This window comes from Triticum urartu, chromosome 2 (assembly GCF_003073215.2).
Source record: "Triticum urartu cultivar G1812 chromosome 2, Tu2.1, whole genome shotgun sequence".
NCBI lineage: Eukaryota > Viridiplantae > Streptophyta > Magnoliopsida > Poales > Poaceae > Triticum > Triticum urartu.
Window position 1 is genome coordinate 188,853,339 of NC_053023.1, and position 20,651 is coordinate 188,873,989.

At 42.1% G+C, this 20,651-nt stretch overlaps 1 pseudogene; it reads left to right on the forward strand.

Moving 5' to 3' along the window:
• Nucleotides 1-248: 248 nt before the first annotated feature.
• The window catches only part of LOC125535670, a 38,288-nt pseudogene continuing 17,885 nt past the window's right edge, over nucleotides 249-20,651 (forward strand).

The following is a 20,651-nucleotide window of genomic DNA, read 5'->3' on the forward strand; positions in this document are numbered from 1 at the left end:
TGCTACGTTACCCTACAGTTCTGCCATGCCCTCCTCCCTCTATTAATAGGCCCGCGGCGGCGGAGACAAGGAGGCAAGACGTGGGGGGGGGCGTGGGATTAACTGCGCCCACTCCCCCCATGACCCCGTGCCTTCCGTGCCATATCGGCGCGCGGTTAATGAGAATCAGAACGGCAACCATTTGCCTCGGCCACAGTGGATCCACGTGCGCGCCAAGGCCCAGTAGTGGCGGGGCCGGGCCTGCGGGGATGTCTCGTCGCGTGTGTGGGCTGGCAGGCCGGCCTGGCCTGGTGGTGCCGCGTGGCGAGCGAGCAACGGGCGGCAAGCCCGCCACCCGGCTGGCGCACCACCCGGTCTCCACCCCGACGTTTTATATTCACTAGTCGGCTGACCACTCCTTGGCCGGCTCCTAGCTGTCGAAGACTACCAGAAGGCGGACGGAGCAAGATTACGAAAACACTCAGAGTAGGAAGCTGCAGAGGCTCCTCGATTTCAGCCGCGGCACCCCACCAGCTTCGGGGATTACTGTCAGAGTAAATGACCACGGGTAGCCTCATCAGCCCCCCATGGCATTTCAAGACATTGGGGCCGGCTACGCCCCTCACTTCTTCCGGACGAAACACTGAGTGGAGTAATAGTAGTAGATGCAGGCAGGAGTCGGTCTACTTGTCTCGGACGTGATTCCTATATACATGATCATACCTAGATATTCTCATAACTATGCTCAATTATGTCAATTGCTCAACAGTAATTTGTTCACCCACCGTAGAATACTTATGCTCTCGAGAGAAGCCACTAGTGAAACCTATGGCCCGAGGGTCTATCTTTATTATATTGATCTCCTACTACTTAGTTATTTCCTTTGCTATTTACTTTGCCTTTATTTTACTTTGCATTTTTATCATAAAAATACCAAAAATATTATCTTCTCATATCTGTCAGATCTCACTCTCGTAAGTGGACTTGGGATTGACAACCTCTATTTGTGTTGGTTGCGAGGATTTCTTTGTTTTGTGCAGGTACGAGGGACTCGCGCGTAGCCTCCTACTGGATTGATACCTTGGTTCTCAAAAACTAAGGGAAATACTTATGCTACTTTGCTGCATCATCCCTTCCTCTTCGGGGAAAACCAACGCAGTGCTCAAGAGGTAGCAGTTGTCTGGTCCGACAACCGGTTGCCAGAAGACGGCGCACCCCCGACAGGAAACCCCCAAGGGCCGGCATCTAGCAGGCAACACTATAGCCACACAGCCCGTGACATCACCTATGACATAGGGAGCCGTGCTCTCACGATGGGCGGTCGTTATGGCCCGCATGTGGCGGGCCCTACCTGTCCACAAGCCACTAGAAAACGGTGAATCCCCAGCAGGCGGCATCGAGGGCAGGCCGTCTCCCTGCAGGCGGCCCTTTCTCCCCTCAAAGTTTGTGCGCCATTAACCAGATGAGACGGGGTGTGGCTACAGTGAGCGCCCGCCAGGCGGCGGGACTGTAGCCACGCTTCCCCCAACAAAGCCTCTATCGTCAGTAGCAAGGCTACAGTATAAAGCAGTCAACATGGCCTGCAGACGGCAGACCCTACCTGTCGGTCGAGTTCACGACAGCCGGCGGGCCCCAGCAGCCGGCGCCCAGAGACACTAACAGCCGGGTCCTACACCTGGTTGGATTACCATTGTACCCCTGGAGGGTACGCCTATATAGACCCCCCAGGCTCACACATGCAAAGGGTTCCGAATCCTAGCCAGCATACACACACTAGAGAGAAAGTAGAGGAGCTAGCCTTGCCCTTCTTCTTCCTCTAGCCAAACAGCTCAAGGAGCACACTTGTAGCTACTCTATTGATGATAGTCATCATGCGGAGACCCCACAGAGCAGGACTAGGGATGTTATCTCCACGGAGAACCCCAAACCTAGGTAAACCTCGTAGGCGTTCGAGGTCACACTCACTCCTGCTTCTAGAGCCCGGCGACGTACTCTTGTCCCCTTCCATGATAAGCCACCCCTAGCATATTTCGCTAGATATCCCCGACATATAGCACTATAGGTGGAACAGAATATGGTGGTTGTGGAGAAGAAAAAAGATGGAGATAGTCGCACATCAACTAGGCGTATCAATTGTTGGGGAACGTTGCATGGGAAACAAAAATTTCCTATGCTCAACAAGATCAATCGAGATTAACATCTACGAGAGGAGAGATTGCATCTACATACCCTCGTAGAGCACTAAGCGGAAGCGTTAAGAAACGTGGTTGATGTAGACGAACGTCTTCGCGATCCAATCATGATCCGTCCCGCGAACTGCCGATCCAAGTGTCGAACGGACGGCACCTCCGCGTTCAACACACATACGGCTTGATGACTCCTTCACCTCCTCGATCCAGAGAGCGGTGGTGAAGTAGTAGATCGATTCCTCCGACAGCACGACGGCGTGGTGGCGGTGGTGGTGGGGAATCTCAGCAGAGCTTCGCTAAGCACTACAGAGAGGAAGAGGGATGCATGCGAGGAAGAGGTGAGGCAGCGCCATGGCATGGAGATGTGCTCTTTGGGGTCGGCTGCTGCTACCTCTTGAGCACTGTGTTGGTTTTCCCTTGAAGAGGAAAGGGTGATGCAGCAAAGTAGCATAAGTATTTCCCTCAGTTTTTGAGAACCAAGGTATCAATCCAGTAGGAGACTACATGCAAGTCCCTCGTACCTACACAAACAAATAAGAACCTCGCAACCTACACGATAAAGGGGTTGTCAACCCCTTCACGGTCACTTACGAGAGTGAGATCTGATAGAGATGATAAGATAAATATTTTTGGTATTTTTATGATATAGATTGAAAGTAAAGATTGCAAAGTAAAATAGATTGGAAACTTATAGGATAAAAGATAGACCCGGGGGCCATAGGTTTCACTAGTGGCTTCTCTCAAGATAGCATAAGTATTATGGTGGGTGAAATAATTACTGTCGAGCAATTGATATAAAAGTGCATAATTATGAGAATATCTAGGCATGATCATGTATATAGGCATCACGTTCGCGACAAGTAGACCGAAATGATTCTGCATCTACTACTATTACTCTCTTAGGCTATCGACACAGGGCTTCGCCTAAGCACCGCTATGATATGATCGAGGTGGATTATGGTGGAGGGGGGCACCACATGGCTGGGAGAGATCAACAGATCAATTTGTGTGTCTAGAGGTGCCCCCTACTCCCGTATATAAAGGAGGGAGGGAGAGGCTGGCCCTAGAGGGGGCGCGCCAAGTGTCGGGAGTGCTACTAGGACTCCCAAGTCGTAGTAGGATTCCCCTTTCCTTTCCGGAGTAGGAGAGAAGGAAAGAGGGGGAGAGGGAAAAGGAAAAGGGGGCTGCACCCCTTGTCCAATTTGGACGAGAGGGGGGTGCCTCCTTCCTTTTGGCCTCTCTCCTCTATTCCCGTATGGCCCAATAAGGCCCAATACTTCTCCCGATGAATTCCCCTAACTCCCCGGTACTCCAAAAATACCCGAATCACTCGGAACCTTTCCGATGTCCGAATATAGTCGTCCAATATATCGATCTTTACGTCTGGACCATTTCGAGACTCCTCGTCATGTCCCGAATCTCATCCGGGACTCCAAACTACCTTCGGTACATCAAATCACATAAACTCATAATACAATCGTCACTGAAACTTTAAGCGTGCGGACCCTATGGGTTCGAGAACTATGTAGACATGACCGAGACACGTCTCCGGCCAATAACCAATAGCGAAACCTGGATGCTCATATTGGCACCCACATATTCTACGAAGATCTTTATCGGTCAAACCGCATAACAACATACGTTGTTCCCTTTGTCATCGGTATGTTACTTGCCCAAGATTCGATCGTCGATATCTCAATACCTGGTTCAATCTCGTTACCGGCAAGTCTCTTTACTCGTTCCGTAATACATCATCCCGCAACTAACTCATTAGTTGCAATGCTTGCAAGGCTTAAGTGATGTGTATTACCGAGTGGGCCCAGAGATACCTCTCCGACAATCGGAGTGACAAATCATAATCTCGAAATACGCCAACCCAACAAGTACCTTGGGAGACACCTGTAGAGCACCTTTATAATCACCCAGTTACGTTGTGATGTTTGGTAGCACACAAAGTGTTCCTCCGGTAAACGGGAGTTGCATAATCTCATAGTCATAGGAACATGTATAAGTCATGAAGAAAGCAATAGCAACAAACTAAACAATCAAGTGCTAAGCTAACGGAATGGGTCAAGTCAATCACATCATTCTCCTAATGATGTGATCCCGTTAATCAAATGACAACTCTTTGTCTATGGCTAGGAAACATAACCATCTTTGATCAACGAGCTAGTCAAGTAGAGGCATAATAGTGACACTCTATTTGTCTATGTATTCACACATGTATCATGTTTCCGTTTAATACAATTCTAGCATGAATAATAAACATTTATCATGATATAAGGAAATAAATAATAACTTTATTATTGCCTCTAGGGCATATTTCCTTCATTTATTATACCAATCTTGGATGCCTATCATATTAGGACCAATTTTATAACCAAAGCAAATTACCAGACTGTTCTAAAGTACTCTCAAAATAATATAAGTGAAGCATGAGAGATCAATAACTTCTATAAAATAAAACCACCACCGTGTTCTAAAAGATAAAAAGATATAAGTGAAGCACTAGAGAAAAATTATCTAGCTCAAAAGATATAAGTGAAGCACATAGAGTATTCTAATAAATTCCGATTCATGTGTGTCTCTCCCAAAAGGTGTGTACAGCAAGGATGATTGTGGTAAACTAAAAAGCAAAGACTCAAATCATACAAGACTCTCCAAGCAAAACACATATCATGTGGTGAATAAAAATATAGCCTCAAGTAAAGTTACCGATGGAAGAAAACGAAAGAGGGGATGCCTTCCGAGGCATCCCCAAGCTTAGGCTTTTGGTTGTCCTTGAAGTTTAGCTTGTGGTGCCTTGGGAACCCCCAAGCTTAGGCTCTTTCCACTCCTTATTCCATAATCCATCAAATCTTTACCCAAAACTTGAAAACTTCACAACACAAAACTCAACAGAAAATCTCATGAGCTCCTTTAGTATAAGAAAACAAACCACCACTTAAGGTACTGTAATGAACTCATTCTTTATTTATATTGGTGTTAAACCTACTGTATTCCAACTTCTCTATGGTTCATACGTACCCTCCGATACTAGCCATTGATTCATCAAAATAAGCAAACAACACACGAAAAACAGAATCTGTCAAAAAGCCTAAGAGACAGAATCTTGATCATAAACCCACAATTCATCGGATCTCGACAAACACACCGCAAAAGAAGATTACATCGAATAGATCTCCAAGAAGATCAAGGAGAACTTTTTATTGAGATCCAAAGAGAGAGAAGAAGCCATCTAGCTAATAACTATGGACCCGAAGGTCTGAGGTAAACTACTCACACATCATCGGAGAGGCTATGGTGTTGATGTAGAAGCCCTCCGTGATCAATGCCCCCTCTGGTGGAGCGTCAAAAAGGACCCAAGATAGGATCTCATGGGTACAGAAGGTTGCGGCGGTGGAAATAGGGTTTTAGCTCCGTATCTGATGTTTCCAGGGTACATAGGTATATATAGGAGGAAGAAGTATGTCAGTGGAGCAACGTGGGCCCCACGAGGGTGGAGGGCGCGCCTGGGGGGGGGGGGGGGGGCACGCCCCCTGCCTCGTGCTCTCCTCGTTGATTTCTTTACGTAGACTCCAAGTCCTCTGGATCACGTTTGTTCTGAAAATCACGTTCCCGAAGGTTTCATTCCGTTTGGACTTCGTTTGATATTCTTTTTCCGTGAAACACTAAAATAGGCAAAAAACATCAATTTGGGCTGGGCCTCCGTTTAATAGGTTAGTCCCAAAAATAATATAAAACTGTATAATAAAGCCCATAAAACATCCAAAACAGAATATAATATAGCATGGAACAATCAAAAATTATATATACGTTGGAGACGTATCAAGCATCCCCAAGCTTAATTCCTGCTCGTCCTCGAGTAGGTAAATGATAAAAACATAATTTTTGATGTGGAATGCTTCTTTGCATAATTTTCAAGGTAATCCTCTTAATTCTGGTATGAATGTTCAGATCCGAATGATTCAAGCTAAAAGTTTAATATTGACATAAAAATAATAATACTTCAAGCATACTAACTAAGCAATCATGTCTTCTCAAAATAACATGGTCAAATAAAGTTATCCGTACAAAATCATATAGTCTGGCTATGCTCTATCTTGATCACACAAAGTATTTAATCATGCACAACCCCGATGACAAGCCAAGCAATTGTTTCATACTTTTGGTGTTCTCAAACTTTTTCAATATTCACACAATACATGAGTGTGAGCCATGGACATAACACTATATGTGGAATAGAATGGTGGTTGTGGAGAAGACAAAAAAGGAGAAGATAGTCTCACATCAACTAGGCGTATCAACGGGCTATGGAGATGCCCATTAATAGATATCAATGTGAGTGAGTAGGGATTGCCATGCAACGGATGCACTAGAGCTATAAGTATATGAAAGCTCAACAAAAGAAACTAAGTGGGTGTGCATCCAACTCGCTTGTCACAAAGACCTGGGGCATTTTGAGGAAGCCCATGATTGGAATATACAAGCCAAGTTCTATAATGAAAATATCCCACTAGTATATGAAAGTGATATCATAGGAGACTCTATCATGAAGATCATGGTGCTACTTTGGAGCACAAGTGTGGAAAAAGGATAGTAGCATTGTCCCTTTTCTCTTTTTCTCTCATTTTTTTATTTGGGCCTTTTCTCTCTTTTTTTATTTTGTCTGGAGTCTCATCCCAACTTATGGGTGAATCATAGTCTCCATTATCCTTTCCTCACTTGGGACAATGCTCTAATAATGATGATCATCACACTTTTATTTTCTTTACAACTCAAGAATTACAACTCAATACTTAGAACAAAATATGACTCTATGTGGATGCCTCCGGCGGTGTACCGGGATATGCAATGAATCAAGAGTGACATGTATGAAAGAATTACGAAATGTGGCTTTGCCACAAATACGATGTCAACTACATGATCATGCAAAGCAATATGACAATGATGAAGCATGTCATAGTAAACGGAACGGTGGTAAGTTGCATGGCAATATATCTCGGAATGGCTATGGAAATGCCATGATAGGTAGGTATGGTGGCTGTTTTGAGGAAGGTATATGGTGGGTGTATGGTACCGGTGAAAAGTGTGCGGTATTAGAGAAGCTAACAATGGTGATAGGATGAGAGTGCGTATAATCCATGGACTCAACATTAGTCATAAAGAACTCATATACTTGTTGCAAAAATCTAAAAGTTATCAAAGCAAAGTATTACGCGCTTGCTCCTAGGGGGATAGATTGGTAGGAAAAGACCATCGCTCGTTCCCGACCGCCACTCATAAGGAAGACAATCAATAAATAAATCATGCTCCGACTTCATCACATAATGGTTCACCATATATGCATGCTACGGGAATGTCAAACTTTAACACAAGTATTTCTCAAATTCACAACTACTCAACTAGCATGACTCTAATATCACCATCTTCATATCTCAAAACAATTATCAAGCATCAAACTTCTCATAGTATTCAACACACTCATAAGATTTTTTTTGCTAATCTTGGATGCCTATCATAATTAAAGAAAATTACCATGCTGTTTTGTAGGACTCTCAAAATAATATAAGTGAAGCATGAGAGAACAATAGTTTCTATAAAACAAATCCACCACCGTGCTCTAAAAGATATAAGTGAAGCACTAGATCAAAAACCTACATAGCTCAAAAGATATAAGTGAAGCACATAGAGTATTCTAATAAATTCCGAATCATGTGTGTCTCTCTCAAAAGGTGTGTACAACAAGGATGATTCTGGTAAACTAAAAAGCAAATACTGAAATCATACAAGACGCTCCAAGCAAAACACATATCATGTGGTGAATAAAAATATAGCCTCAAGTAAAGTTACCGATGGAAGAAAACGAAAGAGGGGATGCCTTCCGGGGCATCCCCAAGCTTAGGATTTTGGTTGTCCTTGAAGTTTAGCTTGTGGTGCCTTGGGAACCCCCAAGCTTAGGCTCTTTCCACTCCTTATTCCATAATCCATCAAATCTTTATCCAAAACTTGAAAACTTCACAACACAAAACTCAACAGAAAATCTCATGAGCTCCTTTAGTATAAGAAAACAAACCACCACTTAAGGTACTGTAATGAACTCATTCTTTATTTATATTGGTGTTAAACCTACTGTATTCCAACTTCTCTATGGTTCATACGTACCCTCTGATACTAGCCATTGATTCATCAAAATAAGCAAACAACACACGAAAAACAGAATCTGTCAAAAACAAAATAGTCTGTAGTAATCTGTAGGTTTCGAATAATTCTTTAACCCCAAAAATTCTGAAATAAATTGGTGGACGTGAGGAATTTGTGTATTAATCATCTGCAAAAAGAATCAACCTAATCGCACTCTCCTGTAAAAAAATGGCAGCAAATCTCGTGAGCGCTAAAGTTTCTGTTTTTTACAGCAAGATCGCAAAAACTTCCCCCAAGTCTTCCCAAAGGCTCTACTTGGCACAAACACTAATTAAAATCATAAAACCACATATAAACAGAGGCTAGATGAATTATTTATTACTAAACAGAATCAAAAAGCAAGAAACAATAATAAAATTGGGTTGCCTCCGAACAAGCGCTATTGTTTAACGCCCCTAGCTAGGCATAAAAGCAAGAATAGATCTAGGTATTATCATCTTTAGTATGCAATCCATAAGTGGCTCTCATAATAGATTCATAAGGTAATTTAATTTTATTTCTAGGAAAGTGTTCCATGCCTTTCCTTAATGGAAATTGGAATCTAATATTCCCGTCTCTCATATCAATAATTGCACCAATCGTTCTAAGGAAAGGTCTGCCAAGAATAATGGGACAAGTAGGATTGCAATCAATATGAAGAACAATGAAATCTACGGGCACATAATTCCTATTTGCAACAATAAGAACATCATTAATCCTCCCCATAGGTTTCTTAATAGTGGAATCTTCAAGATGCAAATTTAGAGAACAATCAGCAAATTCATGGAAACCTAACACATCACACAAAGTTTTTGGAATCGTGGAAACGCTGGCACCCAAATCACATAAAGCATAGCATTCATGATCTATAATTTTAATTTTAATAGTAGGTTCCCACTCATCGTGAAGTTTTCTAGGGATATAAACTTCTAATTCAAGCTTTTCTTCATAAGATTGCATTAAGGCATGAACGATATGTTTGGTAAAAGCTTTATTTTGACTATAAGCATGCAGAGAATTTAGCATGGATTGCAACAAGGAAATACAATCTATCAAAGAGAAATTATCATAATTAAATTCCTTGAAATCCAAAATAGTGGGTTCATTGCTATGTAAAGTTTTGACCTCTCCAATCCCACTTTGCATCAAGATCTAAAAACTCTGAATCATTGGGACGCCTTCTAACTAAAGTTAACTCATCTCCAGTCCCATCATTATCAAGATTCATATTTCAAAACAAAGATTTAATATGAGACACATCAATCACTTTTAGATCTTCATCCTTATTATCATCAAAACTAGAAGAACACGCTTTATAAAGCAATCATTTTTTGCACGCATCCTAGCGGTTCTTTCTTTGCACTCATCAATGGAAATTCTCATGGCTTTGAGAGACTCATTGATATCATGCTTAGGTGGAATAGATCTAAGTTTCAAAGAATCAACATCAAGAGAAATTCTATCCACCTTCCTACCCAACTCATCAATCTTAGACAATTTTTCTTCAATGAAAGCATTGAAGCTCTTTTGCGAACTAATAAATTCTTTAATACTAGATTCAAAATCGGAGAGCATCTTATTATTATTTCCATAAGAATTGTTGTAGGAATTACCATAATTATTAGAGGAATTACTAGGATACCGCCTAGGATTAAAGTTTCCTCTATACATGTTGTTACCAAAATTGTTTCTACCGAAAAAATTCACATCCATAGATTCAATATTATTCTCAATCAAAGTAGTCAAAGGCATATCATTAGGATCAGAAGAAACAGTCTTATTAGCAAACAATTTGATAAGTCCATCCATCTTTCCACTCAAAACATTAATTTCTCCTATAGCATGAACCTTTTTACTAGTAGATCTTTCGGTGTGCCATCGAGAATAATTAACCATAATATTTCTAGGAGTCTGGTAGCTTCCCATAAAGTGATTTCCATAAAAGTGCCTCCCGCGGCCGAATCTAAAAGATTTCTAGAAGCAAAATTCAATCCAGCATAAAAAAATTGTATGATCATCCATAAATTCAAACCATGAGTAGGGCAATTGCGAATCATTAATTCTATCCTCTCCCAAGATTGTGCAACATGCTTATGATCAAGTTTCATAAAATTCATAATATCATTTCTAAGGGAGATGATCTTAGCGGGAGGAAAATACTTAGAGATAAAAGCATCTTTGCACTTGTTCCAAGAATCAATACTATTTTTAGGCAAAGACAAAAACCAAGTTTTGGCATGATCTCTAAGCGAAAACGGAAATAGCTTCAATTTAAGAATATCATTATCCACATCTTTCTTATTTTGCATATCACACAAATCAACAAAGCTGTTTAGATGGGTAGCGGCATCTTCACTAGGAAGGCCAGAAAATGGATCTTTCATGACAAGATTCAACAAAGCAGTATTAATTTCACAAGATTCAGCATCAGTAACAGGAGCAATTGGAGTGCTAATAAAATAATTATTGTTGGTATTGGAAAAATCACACAATTTAGTATTATCTTGAGCCATCGTGACAAATAGTCCAATACACAAGCACACAAGAAGCGAGCGGAAAAGAGGCTAACGGAAAAGGAGGGCGAATAAAATGGCAAGGGTGAAATGGGGAAGTGGAAAACAAGAGAAAAATGGCACATAATGTAATGCGAGGGATAAGAGTTTGTGATGGGTACTTGGTATGTCTTGATTTGCTCCCCGGTAATGGCGCTAGAAATCCTTCTTGCTACCTCTTGAGCACTGTGTTGGTTTTCCCTTGAAGAGGAAAGGGTGATGCAGCAAAGTAGCATAAGTATTTCCCTCAGTTTTTGAGAACCAAGGTATCAATCATGTAGGAGACTACACGCAAGTCCCTTGTACCTGCACAAACAAATAGGAACCTCGCAACCAACGCGATAAAGGGGTTGTCAATCCCTTCATGGTCACTTACGAGAGTGAGATCTGATAGAGATGAAAAGATAAATATTTTTGGTATTTTTATGACATAGATTGAAAGTAAAGATTTCAAAGTAAAATAGATTGGAAACTTATGGGATAAAAGATAGACCGGGGCCATAGGTTTCACTAGTGGCTTCTCTCAAGATAGCATAAGTATTACGGTGGGTGAACAAATTACTATCGAGCAATTGATAGAAAAGTGCATAATTATGAGAATATCTAGGCATGATCATGTATATAGGCATCACATCCGTGACAAGTAGACCAAAACGATTCTACATCTACTACTATTACTCCACACAATAGTCGCTATCCAGCATGCATCTAGAGTATTAAGTTCATAAGAACAGAGTAACGCATTAGGCAAGATGACATGATGTAGAGGGATAAACTCAAGCAATATGATATAAACACCATCTTTTTATCCTCGATGGAAATAATACAATACGTTCCTTGCTACCTATGCTGTCACTTCTCCCATTGCAAAAAGATCAATCTAGTAGGCCAAACCTGTAACATCCCAAATTTTCAATTTGAAATGTTATACATTAGATCATCATTGCATATCATATTTTATTTGCGTTTGGTTTTGATCCTAGAATTTCTACGCAGCTCAAGGACCCACGGAGAGAGTTGGGGAATTCATTATTTTCATATTTGAGTTTTCTAAAATTTTGAGAATAGGATCATTTGATTTTATTTATTTTATCATAAATTATTTCTATTACAAAAATATGAGAGAGGGAATAAAATGACTTTCCCAAAATAATGAAATATTGAGGATTTAATAATAAAATCAAATAAAATTTTATTTCAGAGTTTTTCGTTATTTTATTTGAATTTAGGAAAAATGTGCGTTTTTCAAAATTGCATTTAGGCCCCAAATAAATGTTCACCTTGTGCGGCTTGATTTTATAAGCCCGTGAAAATTTATTTCGGAATTTTTGGAGTTCGTTTAGTATTTCTTTTTATTTTTCTTCTGTGTGTAATTATTTAAAAAAACAACGAACCGACCTAGGACCGTGTCCGACTAGGACTCCCGGCCTGTTAGGCTTTATAAGCCGGGGTAGAGGCCCAGCCAAACCCTAGCCTCGCCCCAAGCCGCCGCCGCCCCGCCGCCGCCGCCGCCAGCCGCCGCCGCCGCCGCCGCATGCCACCCGAGGTCCGCCGCCGCCTCGATTTCTGCGCCGGTTTTTTTAGTTTTTTTTCGAAAAACCATTCGGTTTTTCCGTCGGTTTTTCGTCGGTTTTTTTAGATTCGGTTTTTTTAAATAGATCGGTTTTTCTAGTTTATTTAAATAGCGAGCGTTCGTCCGTTCGTTCGTTCTAACGAACGTTCGTCGTTTTTCTTTTTCTCGGATTTAATCCGCGATTTTTCTGATCGCGATTCCTGATCCGATTTTCGTTTTAGTATAACTTTTCGCTCATTTATCGGAATCAGGCGATTCAAGCGCCTAGAGTTTCGTCTCGAAACCCTCTATCCGTTTCATCAACTTAAACAAGTTTTTGCTACTGTAAAATTTGCCCTAGATCCAGATTAGTAGAACGAAGTTGTTTTCTTTCGCCGTTTGACTTTCGTTGCTTTGTTCGATTTGATTCTTTTTGCAAACCGGAGTTCTTAAGTTGAACCTTATGGTTAGATCTCTTATTTGAGTTTTACCTGTGCATTAGATGAGTACTTATTGTGTGCTTGTTTGTTTGTATGCGATAGAATACCCGGAGTGCGCCGCTTGTTAATTCGAATCGCTAGGTTTCCCAGATCATCAGCAAGGTAAGTAACACTTTGATCATACCTTTTCTACTACCCAGTTTTATTGCATTAGATTAATCCTCACACATTGCATGATTAGGATCTAATTAAATTGTGGGATGGGAAGTAGTTGAGGTAGTACCTATTACCTGTTTATTTTCAAACCTTTGGGAGTTACTTCTACGTTTGCCATTATGCCATGCTATGCTAGTGGACATGGATTGGGTGAGTGATATCCATGACAGATGTGAGATTGTTAATTAATGGTTTATCTAAGGTGGCAACTTAAACACACATCTGGGTGGATTGAGGCACCTGGGTATTCCAGGACTTGCTTGTTTTCTTTTGGACCGCCACCCAGGCTCAAAGGGGTCATGAGACTATTCATACTAGAAACTTCCGTGTGCAGCCACAAGCTATTATGGGCTCTAGCATAGTTGACTAAGTCGTGTGAACTCTTACAATGGTAGACTAGCAGATGTAGGGGATGTAGGTGGTACGGTCTACCCGATCGTAAGGTGCTAGTGCTTCTGAAAGACTATGTCTCGGTCATCCGTCTTCTCAAACACCATGTAGTGCGAGAAACCAAACGGAGGCGATCGAGTTTTGTGGGGAAAAGTGCGCAAACCTCTGCAGAGTGTAATAAACTAATCATGGTTAGCCGTGTCCCCGGTTATGGACAATCTTGAGTGTCTAGTACCTGGATTATCATGTGAATCTCAACATGTTACTCTAAATTAATTTTGTTGGGCTTTCTTTAATGATGATGCTTAATTGGGATTGAGAATGCTGTCAACCATTCTCAATGTTTAACAACCACCATGATAGATAAATAAATTTATTCCTTTGTAGTAGGGAAAAATTGGCTTTTCGCAAAACAGTAACCATAGAGCTTTCCACCAGCCAAATATGCATATAGTATAGCTGTTTCATTCCATTATTCTCTATGTGTTACCTTGCCAGCATATTCCATGTGCTGACCCGTTTCGGGCTGCAACGTTAATGTTGCAGACTTTTCAGACGACGATTAAGGAGTTTTTAGGCCGTGGTTCTATACTCAGTGATGCCGTTGGAGTTGATGGACTCACTTACCTTCCAAGCCTTCCGCTGTTATTGTTATTAGATGGCCTTAAGCCATATTTATTGTAATAAGTTCTCTATGGAGACACTCGATGTAATAAGTGTGTGATTGCTACTCTGTTATAAATCCTCCGAGTAATGTGTGGTGTCAGCATTACTGATCCAGGGATGACACCGGAGCACAAAGATCAGACTGTTTGAGGTCTGGTCGCTACAGAGATGGTATCAGAGTGCACGCTGACTGTAGGACACGACCACTAAGTTAAAGACCTAGATCACTATTCACTCTCTTCTCCTCTGACTCCTCACCTTTTCGACTCTTTAGGATGGCGAATTCAAGGAACAAGTTCACGCAACCGGATGAAGATACACCCTTTGGACGACACTTGAAGGAAGTCACTAGATACCTGAACATAGGGGTACCAAACTTCACTGGAACCTACAACGCCACTTTACCTGAAGAAGAGCGCTGGATGATTCAAGTTCATGTTCCAGGAAGGACGTTCATGCCAGTCACTGAGCCCATAGAGTTTTCTTTTGATGCACCAACTTGGAGTCTAGGAAAGAGCATGGCAGCTCACATCGCCATGGGACACATTGGAGAAGTCTACCGCAATGATCTCAAGGATACTATCTACCAGATTTGTGGGCACTGAGATGAGCACTGGGAGATGATCAGCACCAAGAAGGATAGATCAATTGCAGCTTTTATCCAGGAATTAAACCAGCACATTCGACGACAGGAAAACCAGATGTGCGCCGACATGATAGATCTGAAGAAGGCTAAGACAAGAATCAAGGAACTGGAGGAAGAACTCAAGGCTACACGTGAAGATTATGAAGAGGAAATTGAAGTATTGGTGGACAAGAATGCCGACTTAACAATGAAGATCGGGATATTTATGGGAGGCCCTACACTAGTAGATGAAGACGAAGAACCCAAGGAGATTCGCCCGGAAGACTACATCATCATCGACGACACCGATTCGGATCCAGAGGATAGCGATGATGATTATGTTGATGAAGCTGGAGCAGATATCATGGAGTCTAGAACCGAAGAATATTTCTAGTAGACCACCTCATAAGTAGTAGTAGTCCACCATGTAAATATAGTAGTCCGAGCACTTTTGCGATAGTTAGATCGATTGTATGCCCTTGTTTGATTGAATGAAGTGAATTGTTTGCTTTTGCCTCATGTGCATATGGGTAGTGTTTTCTCTTTAGACCCCCTGTATTCTTACATCTCATCTTTTCTAAACCCTCAGATGCCTCCGAGACGTGACCCCAGATTTGCCTTTCCACTGGAGCTCACCCAGTTGATCCAGCAGCAGAACACATTGATGCAGTTGCTAGTCCAGAATCAGAATCAGGGGAACAGCAACAACAACCCACCACCACCACTTGTTGATCACTTAGCCTGTTTTCTTAGGCTGAACCCGCCGGTGTTTTCCAGTAGCACCGAGCCGATAGTAGCAGATGATTGGCTCCGCAAGACAGCTAGAGATTTGACCACAACAGGATGCACGGATGCAGAGAAGGTGAAGTTTGCCGCACATCAGCTTGAAGGACCCGCAGCATCATGGTGGGAGAATTTCACTGCCACTTTCCCTGTCGACACTGTAACATGGGACCAGTTTCAGCAGGCTTTTCGTACTGCCCATGTTTCAGCAGGAGCTATGGCCATGAAGAAGCGTGAGTTTCGCAACTTGCGCCAAGGAGGACGGATAGTTGGCCAGTATGTGGAGGACTTTAGTAAATTAGCACGTTATGCCCCAGATGACGTTGCTACGGATGCAGCAAAGCAGGAGAAGTTTCTAGAAGGACTGAATGATGAGTTGAGCATGCAGTTGATGGTAGCAACCTTCAACAACTATCATGAGTTGGTAGATCGTGCTCTTATGATTGAAGGCAAGCAGCAGCAAATTGAGAACCGTAAGAGGAAGTATGGACAAGGGAAGTACAATTTAGGAGCCCAGTAGAAGCCATGTTTTACCCCTAGACCGGGAGTACATTTTCAGCATACCCATGGAGGAGGTAGCTCGCATAATCACAATGGCACCAGAAATGCTAATGGTAATGGAGGAAGCAACGGCCAGAATCACACCACCCCATCAACCCCAGCCAAGAAAGACCCGAGCCAAGTCACTTGCTTTAAGTGTTCGAAGACCGGACATTATGCCAATGAATGTCCTGAATTACAAAATGGAAATAGCAATGGAAGCTCTGGGAAGAAGACGAACCCTTTCAACAGGGGACAGGTGAACCACGTTAGCGTGGAGGAGGTTGAAGCTCAGCCCGATGCAGTAATAGGTAAGTTTTTGGTTAAGTCATTTACTGCACTTGTTCTTTTTGATACTGGTGCATCGCATTCATACATCTCAAGGGGATTTGTGGATAAGTATAACCTGTCAACCCAAGCCCTTAGGTCACCCATGTTAGTAACCTCGCCCGGAGCAGAGTATGTGGCTAGTCTATGTTGTGATCGGTTACCATTAAGGATTGGTAACTATGTTTTTCCCTCAGACCTAATAGTATTAGAATCTCAAGGATTGGATGTGATATTAGGCATGGATTGGTTATCAAAGTATGAAGGGAATATTGAGTGTGCTAGTAAGTCAATTTTGCTTACCACACCAGAAGGGAGAAGGATCAAGTATGTATCCCGGCATGTGCCAAAGAGGACCTAAGTAAATTGCCTAACAGGAGTTGTGCAGGAGGAAGTACCAGTGGTAAGGGATTTCCCTGATGTATTTCCAGAAGAGTTGCCAGGCATGCCACCGGATAAAGATATTGAGTTCTTGATTGAGCTATTGCCCGGCACTGGGCCAATATCAAAGAGACCTTATAGGATGCCAGCAAAGGATTTGGTGGAAATTAAGAGGCAGATTAAGGAGTTACTGGATAAGGGATATATTCGCCCAAGTTCTTCACCTTGGGGATCGCCAGTACTTCTAGTGGAGAAGAAGGATGGATCGTTAAGGATGGTTGTTGATTATCGAGGATTGAACGAAGTAACGATCAAGAACAAGTACCCACTACCAATGATCAACAATCTGTTTGATCGATTGCAAGGAGCTAAGGTATTTTCCAAGATCGATCTGCGATCAGGATACCACCAGTTGAAGATTCGAGAACAGGATATTCCGAAGACAGCTTTTACCACCAGGTATGGGCTGTATGAGTATACCGTTATGTCATTTGGTCTGACTAACGCGCCTGCCTACTTTATGAACATGATGAACAAAGTGTTTATGGATTTTTTGGAGAAGTTCGTCGTAGTGTTCATTGATGATATCCTGGTTTATTCGAAGAATGAAGAGGAGCATAAGGAGCATTTGCGTTTGGTACTTAGAAAGCTCAGAGAACACCAATTATATGCCAAGTTCAGCAAATGTGAGTTTTGGTTAAAAGAAGTAGGATTCCTCGGACACGTTATATCCGGAGAAGGTATAGCAGTAGATCCCGCTAAAGTTGAAACCGTGACCAAGTGGGAAGCCCCAACAACAGTTGGAGAGATCCGGAGTTTTCTTGGACTCGCAGGATACTACCGGAGATTTATTGAGAATTTCTCAAAGATTGTGAAGCCTATGACTGAACTGTTAAAGAAAGATACCAAGTTCATATGGACAGAGGAGTGTGAGGCTAGTTTTCAGGAGTTGAAGAAACACTTGGTTACCTCACCAGTGTTGATTTTGCCAGACCAGACCAAAGATTATGAGGTGTACTGCGACGCTTCACGTCGAGGACTTGGAGCAGTGCTTATGCAGGAAGGGAGAGTTGTTTCATATGCCTCAAGACAACTGAAGCCCCATGAGTTGAATTATGCTACGCATGATTTGGAGTTAGAAGCCATAGTGCATGCTTTGAAAACATGGAGACATTTCCTCATTGGAAACCATTGTGAGGTGTACACAGATCATAAGAGTTTGAAGTACATTTTCACACAGAAGGAGTTGAATCTCAGACAAAGGAGATGGTTGGAGCTTATCAAAGATTATGATATGAAATTACATTATCATCCCGGAAAGGCTAATGTAGTAGCTGACGCAATAAGCCGTAAGAGCCATGTCAATACGTTAATGACAGGAGAAATACCCAAGGAGTTAGCAGAAAATCTTCGTGAACTATGTTTGGAAATAGTTCCGAGAGGCTATGTAGCAGCATTGGAGATTCAGTCAACTTTGATGGATAGAATCAGGGAAGCTCAGAAGACTGACAAAGAGATTGCCGCTATAAAGGAGAAACTGAGCAAAGGAAAAGCTAAAGGATTTCGTGAGGATGAGCACGATACCCTATGGTTTGAAGACCGTGTTTATGTGCCCAATAACCCGGAGATCAGGAAGTTGATTTTGCAAGAGGCACACGATTCACCATATTCGATTCACCTAGGAAATACCAAGATGTATTTGAATTTGAAGGATATTTTCTGGTGGACCGGAATGAAGAAGGATATAGCGGAGTATGTAGCAGTTTGTGATGTATGCCAGAGAGTAAAGGCAGAGCATCAGAAGCCAGCAGGATTGTTACAACCATTGTCGATACCCGAATGGAAGTGGGATAAGCTAGGCATGGATTTTATCACGGGTTTGCCCAAGACTCATTCAGGCTATGACTCAATTTCGGTTGTAGCTGATCGATTGACGAAAGTAGCTCATTTCATCCCAGTAAAGACCACTTACACCAGTGCTAAGTTGGCAAAGATATACATGACCAGGATCGTATGTCTGCATGGAGTTCCAAGGAGTATCGTATCAGATAGAGGAACCCAGTTTACCTCAAAGTTCTGGAAGCAGTTGCACGAAACTTTGGGTACCAGGCTAGAATTCAGTACAGCGTTTCATCCACAGACAGATGGACAGACCGAGAGAGTCAATCAGATTTTGGAGGATATGCTGAGAGCTTGTGCGCTAGATTATGGATCTAGTTGGGACGACAATCTGCCATATGCCGAGTTCTCTTACAACAACAGTTACCAAACCAGTATGAAGATGGCCCCTTTCGAAGCTTTGTACGGAAGGAGGTGCAGGACACCACTGTCGTGGGACGAAGTTGGAGACCGCCAGTTGTTTGGACCTGACTTGATTAAAGAGTCTGAACAGAAGGTGAAATTGATTCGCGATAGGCTCAAGGTAGCCCAATCCAGATAGAAAAGTTATGCAGATTCTAAACGCAAGGAGACAGTTTACGAAGTCGGAGATAGAGCTTAGCTTCGAGTACCTCCACTTCGGGGAACAAATCGTTTTGGAGTTAAAGGGAAGTTAGCGCCACGATTTGTAGGACCATATCGAGTTTTGGAGCGTATGGGAGAAGTGGCCTACAAGTTGGAATTGCCTGAAGGATTGTCAGGAGTACATGATGTGTTCCACGTTTCTCAGTTGAAGAAGTGTCACGCGAAGATGACTGACATACCATTGAGAGACACAGTGCCTTTGGAAACTATTCAGTTGGATAACGATTTGACCTACGAGGAGAAACCAGTTAAGATCCTCAAGTTTGCCAGCCGAGTTACCCGCAGCAAAGTTATCAAGTTTTGCAAAGTTCAGTGGAGCCACCACTTAGAGGATGAAGCCACCTGGGAACGAGAGGAAGATTTGCTCAAAGACCACCCTCACCTATTTTCTAGCCAACCCGAATCTCGAGGGCGAGATTCATCTTAAGGGGGTAGGTTTGTAACATCCCAAATTTTCAATTTGAAATGTTATACATTAGATCATCATTGCATATCATATTTTATTTTGCATTTTGGTTGATCCTAGAAAATTCTACGCAACTCAAGGACCCACGGAGAGAGTTGGGGATTTCGTTATTTTCATATTTGAGTTTTTCATATTTGAGTTTTCTCAAATTTTGAGAATAGGATCATTTGATTTTATTTATTTTATCATCAATTATTTCTATTACAAAAATATGAGAGAGGGAATAAAATGATTTTCCCAAAATAGAGAAATATTGAGGATTTAATAATAAAATCAAATAAGATTTTATTTCGGAGTTTTTCGGTGTTTTATTTGAATTTAGGAAAAATGTGCGTTTTTCAAAATTGCATTTAGGCCCCAAATAAATGTTCACCTTGTGCGGCTTGATTTTAGAAGCCCGTGAAAATTTATTTTGGAATTTTTGGAGTCCGTTTAGTATTTCTTTTTATTTTTCTTCTGCGCGTAATTATTTAAAAAAAACAACGAATCGACCAACGGCCGTGTCCGACTAGGACTCCCGGCCCGTTAGGCTTTATAAGCCGGGGTAGAGGCCCAGCCAAACCCTAGCCCCGCCCCAAGCCGCCCCAGCGCCGCCGCCGCTGCCGCCGCACGCCGCCCGAGGTCCGCCGCCGCCTCGATTTTCGTGCCGGTTTTTTTAGTTTTTTTTCGAAAAACCGTTCGATTTTTCCGTCGGTTTTTCGTCGGTTTTTTTAGATTCGGTTTTTTTAAATAGATCGGTTTTTCCGGTTTATTTAAATAGCGAGCGTTCGTCCGTTCGTTCGTTCTAACGAACGTTCGTCGTTTTTCTTTTTCTCGGATTTAATCCGCGATTTTTCTGA